This window comes from Helianthus annuus, chromosome 5, assembly GCF_002127325.2.
Source record: "Helianthus annuus cultivar XRQ/B chromosome 5, HanXRQr2.0-SUNRISE, whole genome shotgun sequence".
Taxonomy (NCBI): Eukaryota; Viridiplantae; Streptophyta; class Magnoliopsida; order Asterales; family Asteraceae; genus Helianthus; species Helianthus annuus.
This window is the reverse complement of record NC_035437.2, coordinates 1,583,222-1,594,350: the sequence shown is the minus strand read 5'-3', so window position 1 is coordinate 1,594,350 and position 11,129 is coordinate 1,583,222.

The following is an 11,129-nucleotide window of genomic DNA, read 5'->3' as shown; positions in this document are numbered from 1 at the left end:
AAGGACAAGACCTAGCCATGTGTCATCTTAAGACAGGGCCAAGATGGTAGTTCCACAATTAGATTCAGATCCTTGATAACATCTCAATTTAGGATTGTTCTGCTTTTAATATTAAAAAGAATCTTAAAGGTAAAACCTAGCCTACCTGTCATTTCAGACATGGCCAAGATGGTAGAACCTATTCAAAGGATTCAAATCCTTGTTAACGTCTGAAAGCATGTTAGCATTCTTGGCAAAATGTGATTCGATAAAATCACATAAGTCATCCTCAAATTGGGTCATTCCAATCCCCTTCTTATTTATATAATCATCCCTAAAATGATGAAATGCCTACGGGCCATACCTATTGTCCTAAGGGACAAAAGACAGTTGTAGTCTTTGACTCTCTGTCAAGAAAAAAGGTAATGAAATATGTTCAAACCTGAATGCCTCGATTCTTCGAAATCATGGCTTATAAATTTAAAAACTGTCTTTGTGACTAGGCCTTTTGTGCCACTTTAATATCCTTAATGTTTTATAACTAGGATAAACTATAATGAAAATATTAATTAAATATAACTAACAAATTAACCAATATGGTTTATATTATCATGGTTAATGAATCGTTCAAAAATGATGATTCCATAATAACCTCTAAATAAATCATCGTCAATATTTGTGTAGCAAACAAGCTACATGGCTGGATCAGATGAGGTTAACAGCCACCCGAGGGAGAATCATGATGCTACCAGAGTTAATATAACTGGTGCGGAACTGCAGGCATTAATAGATTAATGCGGTTACTCGAGCTCTTGACAAACAATATAATGAATCAAGTGATACACACTCTAAGACTCTATCTGTGGCTCGTAGTAACCCCCCTTCTAAATCACATGATTCAAAGGAGGACGATGTTCATAACTCGTCAAATCAGAGGAGTGTTCCGTCTAGACAGGTTGTGCTTAATCAAGAGCCACATGTTAAAACCTGTTCATATAAATATTTTGTCTCCTGCAAGCCCAGAGACTTCACAGGAGAAAAGGGAGCCATCGACTGCATGACGTGGCTCGATGAGATGGACACTGTTGTTGATATTAGCGGATGTGCAGAGCAAGACATTGTGAAGTTTGTTTCACAATCTTTTAAAGGAGAAGCTCTAGCTTGGTGGAGGTCGCTAATCCAGGCTACTGGGAAAATCCCGTTGTATAATCTAACATGGGAGCAGTTTGTTGCCCTTATCAAGGAAAATTACTGTCCTCAACATGAAGTTGAGAAAATTGAAACTGATTTCTTGGCATTGGTCATGAAGGACTTAGATTGCCAGGCATATCTTACAAATTTCAATACTATGTCTCGATTGGTTCCTTACTTGATCACACCGGAACCAAAGCGTATAGCTCGCTTTATTGGAGGCTAGCCCCAGAAATCAAGGCAAGCGTGAAAGCATCGAGACCTACTACATTCAGGTCAGCGGCAGATCTGTCGCTATCTCTCACACTCGACGTAGTCAGAAACAAGGCTGCAAAGCTTCTGAAGAAGGGAAGCGTAAAAAGGAGGATGAGGTTCTCACGCTCCGATAAGAAGAAAAAGGGGAACTCTGATCATAGGAAGAGTTCCGGGTTTAAAAAGGGTAACCAGCAGACGGGTGAAAAGACCAGGTGCAAAACATGTAGGAAATACCACCTGGGGAAATGCAGATTTGAATCTCAGCCTCTACCTTGTGGAATCTGCAAGTCCAAGGAGCATAAGACCTTGGATTGCAAAAAGTTGAAAGATGCGACCTGTTATGGTTGCAACGAGAAGGGGCACATCAAGACTAACTGCCCTAGGAATCAGAAGAAGTCTGAAGAGGCCAAGAAAGCAAACGTGTGAGTCTTCAGATGAACACCAGGAGGCAATACAGGAAGATGACATCATAAAAGGTACCTTTCCTTATCAATGATGCTTATATGGGATTATTTGATTCTGGCGCAGAAAAGTCTATTGAGGACAATAAATATTGTAAGCTGTTGTATCCGCCTATTAAGATCTTAGGCTTATAGCGCAAGGTAGAATTGGACGATAACATTTAGAGACTGCTTCAGCAACCTTAGATGGATGCTTTATATCCATTAGGAAACACTCTTATCCAATATCCTAATGTCAAGCTTTAAAGCTATTCAAAATCATCAATATGATCAAGACAGACGTGACAATTGATCCCCTGTCAAAAGGTGATGGACTAGGTCCAAACCTTAATTGCCATTAATGGTCTTTTATGGCCTAGGCTAAGTATGATTGAATATATACATATCTAAATGTCATTCATTGAGAATAGTTGTACTATATTAGCCTGAATGGTTTAACGATACCATAGTTGTATATTAGGTCATCAGGATGATGAATAGCGGTTGTTGGATTGCAACTAATGTTTTATTTGGTGTTAGGAACCAAATATCGAATATGACAAACTCGGATAAACAGCCGTTGATCGTGTTATGGATGATGCGACACATGTTAATGATGCTACAATTGTGAACCTTAGAATTTCCAAAGATGTTCTTCAGACTATGATAGACGCAGCTGTTGGAAAAGCTGTAAAAGGCTGTGAAAAAGCTCAAGAGAGGCCCAATGCTACTTGCTCCAAATCTCAACCAAGACCACCCTTCATTACTCACGAGAAGGATCTCGTTCATGCCTCTAATGTAAAGGTTGAACTAAAAAGGAAAAGGGAGGAAGATAACTCCAGAGCTCTAAAAAGAAAACAACAAAGTCTAACCAGAAACCTGTATGCAAGACCTGCAAGAAGCGCCATTATGGAAGTGTAGTACGAACCAAAATCCCAATCGCAGCCTAGGCTTGTGGGATCTGCAAATCCAGTGAGCATAAAACATTGAATGCAAGAAGATAGGAGATGCGACTTTACAACTGTAACAAAAGGGTATATCAAATTAAATTGCCCAAAGTATGCTAAGAATCATGAAGGCGATAAGAAGACCAACGCTAAGGTCTCTCAGATGGATGCAAAAGAGGCCATACAAGATGACAATGTTATAACCGGTACGTCCTTATCCGTGCTGTATATGCAATGGTATTGTTTGATTCAGGTGCAGATAAGTCCTTGTGGAATAAATTTTGTAAGTTATTAAATCTGCCTGTTAGAATCCTAAGCATAAAATATGAAGTAGAAAAAACGCTAAGAGTTCTGCCTTAATTCGGATACCAATCAATCCTTCAAAATGGTAAGTATATCAAACTCTTAAAGTCTTCCAGAGAACCCTAGATATTAAGTGTAAGGTGAAACTTACAGGCGAAATCATAGGAACCATTTCTTCTGTTCCTGTCAAAAATCTTCAGTCAAGAAATTCTAGTATACCTTCTCCAGAATGAAGTGCATCATCATAAGTAATTGATATCTCTTGATCTCTATCGATTGCGAATACCAGATGGTACGACAAAAGCGCCATTGAGGATTGGTGTATCTTAATATGTTCCATATATTGCTTCCATGCCTGATCAGTATGGAGGTTTAATGCATGGAACCACAAAGATATTTCAATGGTATCGGTATTTAAAGTCAGCTAATGTTATTCAAAAGATATCTAAAATGGATTATCTAAGTAAATGTCCCTGAGTAAGGAATCCGTGGACTCATAACACGAATGTGTCATTATCTGATGCAGACCATCCAAAAATGAACTGGAGCCTGAGAATTGGAAAATCTCTGTAACCTCCTTGTGTCTTGACTATCTTCTCCAAGTTTACCCTGTTTACCTCCTGAGAGCGAGTAGAGTTAAGATTAAACATCCCGCTTAGCTGCAGTATTATGAAATCTCCATGTTGATTAGTACCACCAATTATGGAATAATCGAAATCCCTGATTAAGTAAGTTTCAAGATATAGGTCATCGAGCCTAACTCAATATTCTAAGAATTCGGTATTATTAATAAAGAAATACGGTTCATTTTGCGTATGCATTGATTGCCGCAACCCTAATTAAGCAACAATTAAGAATCACCATCAGCTACCCAAGATCGTTGATTTGTTCGACTAGCTGTGAGGATTAGCTATTCCTTGAGATTAGTTTTAAGCATTGGTTGGAATAACCAACTCACCTTAAAATAAGTTTTTCCATATAGTTTTATGTAAGTATCAAAGCTTCTTCTTTGGAGACTTTGTATAGATAGAATGTTAAACAATTATCGTTAGACAGAGAAAACTGGTAAGTTCAATTATCAGGATCTGAAAGTTGCCTTAGAAACAACGAATAAGATCATACAAATCCATAACCATCTGAAAGTTGCCAGTAGTCGGCGGAAAATCAAGGATTATAAAAGTCGCAACCTCTTAAGTCCTTAATATGGAATAGGGCTCAATTGAAAGTATCGCTCTAAGAAGAGTGTACTGAAATTTTTATACAACAGGCCAGTTAAGCTCTGACTATATATAGATCATTCGAGGAAATCGAATACATCAAAGTCAATAGCTTATAAACTAAAATCTATTATGGAGCGTGGTGGAACTCGCAATGTGACCCACACTAATGATTTAAGGATGTGTTTCACCAATAAGTCGAGAAGCATTATCACATAAAGATTTGCGTATCTATGATAGGATAAGAAACCCGTATCGATTAAGATCGTCAGGATTAGATCTAAGGAAGAAAACATGAACCTATTATAAAGGTCATTTAGGATGCCTCTAGAGGCCCAAATAGGCTGTGGAAGTTAAATCCACTGTCTGACAGAGAGTACTTCCATTACTTAAGCAAATCTCAAGTCGATATTTCTTTTAAGGGGGTGAGGATGTAACACCTCATAAAATCACGTCCAATGAAGTATTGACACGTGTAATAACCCTAATGAAGTCAAACATTGAAATTTAGGACTAATTTTTCGAAAAATAGAAAAAACTTTGATTATGAAAGGACTGGAAGTGTTAGCATACCTAAAATAAGTTTCTAAATAACCTCCTACGATGTTATATTCACAAATGTGCCACTTGATGATTAAGTGTAGCCGTTTGCGTCACTAATTGAAAGTTTGCGCAATAAAGGTTAAAAGCGTCAACATGTTAATTCTTACCTCTGAGTGACCTTTTAACAAACCCGGAGCTTCATGATATTTAATTATACTCTCGGAATGCCAAATAATGGTCGTCTAAGGTTTTTATGCCTATAAGTAAATTACGCGCAACTTTGCAAGATTAGGGACTAAAAGTGTCAATATGTTAGTTATACCTCTGAATGACCTTTTAGCGAACCCGAATCATCGTGATGTTTAATAATACTTTCAAGAATGCCTAATATGGATTAGATGAGGATTCAATGCTATTAAATGATGAAATGCGCAAGTTCGCGCAATAGAGGGGCCTAAAGCGTCAACTTTTGAATCTACGCCTTTCGGTGATTTTTTAGTGAACGGAGCATAGTAATATTTAAGTATATACTTGGGAATGCCCATTATGGGCCATGGAAGGCTTGGATATCATTAAATGACATTTCGCGCTACTTTGCGCAATTAAAGGACTAATTGCGTCAAACTGCAAAAGTAGGTCATCGAATGGTAAAGGACCTTCCGGAATATGTCCATAAGTTAAACATATCCTATTCATCCTTTATATAGCTTAGATATAGGCTTGGATGTGTTTGGTGCGCAAAAATAAACTTTTACGTCATGTAGGGACTAAAAGTGTCAAAAAGTGCACAAGTTGCATTTTTCGAGCATATCTTGCATTCTGAATATATCCGGACACCCAAAAATTTATGTAAGCACTAAAAATATTTTATTTAGTGTTTGGCTTGATAAAAATTCCATCCGTCGCGTAAATTTGGTTCGTTTTTCGCGTCCGTCCGTGTTTCGTCTAATTAGACCGAACAACGTGACCGTACGACCAAACGAACCGACATCTGACATGTTTTGAGCATTTTTCATGTTCTCTATGGTTAGAATCATTGTAGAGCCTTAAAAATGGTTTAACGGGCCTTAGATTTGTCAGAAATGACAATTATCAAGTGCAGGGGCCTATTGTGTCAACAATTGAAAGTTGCTGAGCTGATCTGGTCCCTTACGGGCCGTATACTGGACCCATACGGTCCGTATACTAATGCCAGCAACCGGAAAATTGAAAACCAGCTGTGTTTTTGCTTCTTGTCTCTCATAGTTGATTCTATGGGCTGAATTTGGGCGACACCCATGGTTTTCTAAATCAGTGGGCATACTTGTAGGGCTGAGATCAAATCCCGGTTTACGAGAAACGATCCTAACGGTTCTCAAAAACCTATAAATACCCCACATGATTTTTGCTCTCATTCACACCTTGATCTAATTGTTCTAAGTTGGGGCCCTTGTGCTTCATACCTGAACATCCAAGATCAATTCCCTCCTTGCTTAGACCTTTTGTAAGTGTCCTTTCGTGCTTAGTTTAATTTTAGCGGTTTAACCGAAAGTCAAGCGTTTTCGATAAACGCTTTGACTTTTAAACAGTTGAGTCATTGTTCGCAACGAACATGTCTACGTGACCGTAATTAGGTAGGTGTTTAACCCTAAAAAGGGCACCTCCTAATTACCACGTTTACTTAGTTTAATTATCGGGTCAAATAAAAGTCAAACGGGTTAGTTTTAAATAAAATACATAGCTATTAATATAAAAGTCATAAAATCAGTTTTCTCACTTTAATAACTTGGTAAATGTTTGTTGAACATGCCTAAGCATGATTCAACTCGACAATTCTAAGTATAGGCTCGGTTCGGAACCGAAAGTCGCAAAAGTTGACTTTTGCTTTAACGTTCAGTTCTGACCCGATTTAGCTTAGTTTAGATATGCCTTAGGATTCATTAGGACCATATTATAAGTTAGTATAACCCTCCAAGGTTATACAACTTGGTTCCATAGAATCCTAGTTCATGCGTGTTTCCGTTATATGCCTAAATTTTGACCGTTATGCCCTTTTAACCATAAAACGAGAATTTTAAAATGTGAGAGAACGATAATCTTTATTACTGATTTATAAACTTGACCCTAAAATTTGACATAAGTTTTGAGGTCTAGATTAGGAGTTATGCTCAATAGCGTAATTAGAAAGTTTTTGTTAATTAAACGGCATAATTAGCATATAGCCTATCTAAACCCAATTTTTGATACCAAAATTTATACCTACTGATATAAAATAATATTTTTGGGATTTTTGAAGATTTTTATTTCATTTTAGGCTGAGCATAACATAGGATTCTAAGCTTAATCGGTAGTTGTCGGTTTTGCCCTTTTGGGCTATAAAATGAGTTTTTACAAATCCTTTTGATGCCAAACCTTTTTCTACTGATCTAATATGATAAATATAAGTATTTTGAGCCTTCTGGAATAATAAAAACATCAGCTTTCCTTTGAAAACCCGGAAATGGCTCCAAATCGCCTTTTTAAGCGTTTTTAACGCATAGTATGTATTTCAAAACTATTTTAAATATATAAGGGTTGATGCCTACTGATATATTCAGTAAATTTTTATATTTTACCAAAGTAAGGAAAAGTTTTAAACTCAGGTTTTCAGTTTGACCTTTTAAGCCTATGTGAAATTACCAAAATGCCCCTACGATGCATAGTATGGTTATAATTAATAAATTTCACATATATATGATACCCTACTGTTATAACTTATTAAATTAAGTGTATTTACTGATTAAAATCAGACCTATAAACTCAGAATAATATTTAATCTCTTTTATAACTTTAAATTACCAAAATACCCTACGGGGCATAAATTGGTCCTTAATTCGTTTTGGGCATAATGGAAGGTATCCTACTGATATCACAACATATTTAGGGCATATTAACTTAGGAAACCTGTTCATGAATCATTTGGTTACCCGTTACGCACTTTTCGCGTTCGGATCGGCTTATGTAACTAGTTTACATAAATTAGCCGAAACGGGTCAAACCTTATCATTTTTATCTCAAAATCCAGAATGTGTTTAGTTTACCTTATTACACAAGTATACAAGCTTGTTGGGTCTAAACCACATTCTAATCCGGTTCTCGCTTAATCATGCGTTTTGAACCGTATCTTCCTTCAAAGCTAACCAGTCTAAGCATAGGCTTAATTAAAGACCGTTAGGAATCAAATAGGTTATTAAACACCTCCGTTCTAGATAAGAGCCCCAGTAAAGGTACTTGCACTTGCTGATTAGGATATACGGATAGTAAAATTGCATTTTTAGCTCAGGTAAATACTCTTAACTTATTTTCCCTATACGGGCTTGGGATACGGTATTATAATTATACTGCTTGGTCGTTTATTGAATGTTTAATCGTATTGTGATTAAATTATTGAGGTAACCGCGCTTTAATCTGTCTTGTTTGAAATAAAGGCCTTTAGGGTTAATGACCATGTCCCGGATATCCTTGGCATCATTATAAAATAAAAATGGCCACGTCTTATGCACGGGTGTAGGCGTACACCTGACAGTTGCATAAGGGTGTGACACCTGTGTCACTATGACCATAAAACAGATACCAAACCAATGAATATTGTGTTTTATACTTGGGATTTGTATAAATATGTGTATCATTTGCACATATCAATTCTTGTTAGATTTCGGGCTTTAAATCGCTTTCTGGAAGGTTAAACGCGATCTGATGTGTAATATAACCAGTTTAATGCAACAAACACTCCGGAATAGTGACATAGTCTTAACATACCTTAAATAACCTTTACATAACATAGAAATAAGTTTTGGAAGGTTTGGTATGCCGAAATCAAGTTTATTCGCTTACAGGGACTAAATTCGACAAACTGCGAAAGTATGTCAATTTGTACTGTAACATACCCCCGGAACATGATCATAAGTTAAACATACCCTAAATATCCTTTACATAGCTTAGAAATAGGCTTTGAGTGGTTGGTATGCTAAATAAACTTTATTGATCAATAGGGACTAAAAGCGTCAAAAAGTGCACAAGTTTGCATTTTTGCGCATATCTTACATTCTGAATATATCCGGACCTCCAAAATTTATGTAAGCATTAAAATATTTATTTTAGTGTTTGGCATGATAAAATTCCATTCGTCGCGTATTTGGATCGTTTTTGCGTTCGTTACGACTCCCGTCGTAATTAAGCGAATAACGCAACCGTACGACCAAACGACCAAGACATCCGAGATATTTTTGAGCATGTTTGAGTTCCCTATACTTTAACTTCATTTTAGAGGCTGAAATGAGATTAACGGGCTTAAACGTGTCAAAAATGGGCCGAATTGCATGTTTCTCAAGTTCAGGACCAAAACTGCAATTCTGTAATAGTTGGCCAGGCGGCCCGCGTAAGACTACCTTAAGTTCTTACACGGGCCGCATGAGAGGCCCAGTTCTGCAGAAAGCTGTTAACAGCCTGTTTCCAGCTGTGCAACTGGTTTTAGCTCTTGCAAATTATTTTGGATACCATGGCTCATTCTAGGGGCTTAATGGTTTCCAAAACAATGGGCCAAGTGAGGGTCTAGATCGAAGCTGTTTCCTCGAATAACATCCTAATGGTTCTAGATTTCCTATAAATACCCAACCCCATTTCATTTCTTCCTCACTTGAATTCTGAGATTTTCTCTAAGTTGGAGTGGTTATCACTTCATACCTGAGAAATACTTGGAATTCAATCTTGCGGGGACCTTCTGTAAGTATTCTTTCGCATTTTTCATTTGTTTTAGCGTTAAAGTCAAACTGTGTTTGACTTTCTGCCTTGACCAGTTTATGGTCAATGCGAAGTTCGTTTGAACTTCATAACGTGAGCGTAATCACAATGGTTATAGTCCCTAGTGACTATACCTACTGATTACCACGTTATCTAGGCTCAGTGACGAGTCGTAGTTTCGGCCAAAATGCGTTTCCTCGCGTATTTTATAACCAAACTACTGTAGGGTATCAAAACCGTTTGTTTTGATACCAAACCTGTTTTCTAACTTTACTAAACATGCTCTAGCATGTTTAGCTCGTCGCTTTTAGATTTTGTTTGTTAGGGTCGTAAAGGTAAGCGATCTAATCAATCGCTTATACTTTCGAACCCGACCCATTTGGTCGATCATTAGGATCCGACCAAACACTTTAGGTGACCATAGTTGTATATGAAATAACCTTTTAAGGTTATACCTTATGGTCACGTCGTTTAAGTAGTTGTATGATAAGTAATTCTTATGCCTTAGGAAAATTACCAAAATGCCCTTTTTACGCATAAATTCATTTTAAGCATATGTAACCTAAGTTTTGACATCTAAACTGATTAGACAATAATATTAGACATGTTAAGGCATATATTACTTGTCATAGGACTAGTTAGGCGTTCCGAACGCGTTTTCGCGAACGACGCGTTAAAGTAGCATAAGCTACCTAAACGGGTCATATCGGGTCGTAAGCACTTAGGTTAGGTTTCATTTTAGTATGTGGGCTTTGTTAAACCATATCATATGAGTTCCAATACTCATTTGGTTTACGAAACCTCATCCTATCCAATCTTCCGATTAAGTCCGGTGTAATTATGTAGTTATCAATATTAGGTGCCGTTTGATTCCGTGCTCCTCTAGCTTTGCTTGGTAGTTATTCAAGACTCCTAAGCACCCTCAAGTGAGTACATAGTCCCCTCTTTTACTGTTTTCAAACATTTTGGGGTGAAACACATGTGCCTACTTGTTACTTTCATGTTTTCATATCATATACTTGCTATGTTCCTTAGTACACTATTAGTACATGATTTCATTATGTTTTTGCTATGTATGCCTATTTGTGCATACTTAGTACATCGTTTTACATGACATTTCATGCTATGTATGTTCATCATACTTAGTACATTTTACATCACATGCTATGTATGTTTTGTCGCATACTTAGTACATTGTTTGTGCATTTTTACCCATGGTTTAGTTGATATATAATTCACTTGCCATACATGACATTATGTTTACACATTACTTCATTGATTTTGACATAGACATTTTGATATCAATAATACATTCCATGGACTACATTTTGACATAAACATTTTGACATGGTTCTCACAAAGACATTTGACAATTGGTTTAGACATGGGCAATTTATATTGGTGGTTTGTTTGGGTAAGTGATTTAAGTAACGAGACGTGTGTAATGTGATACAAGCATGGTGGATACGCCGCTGGTACTTCCTATATATAAGTGA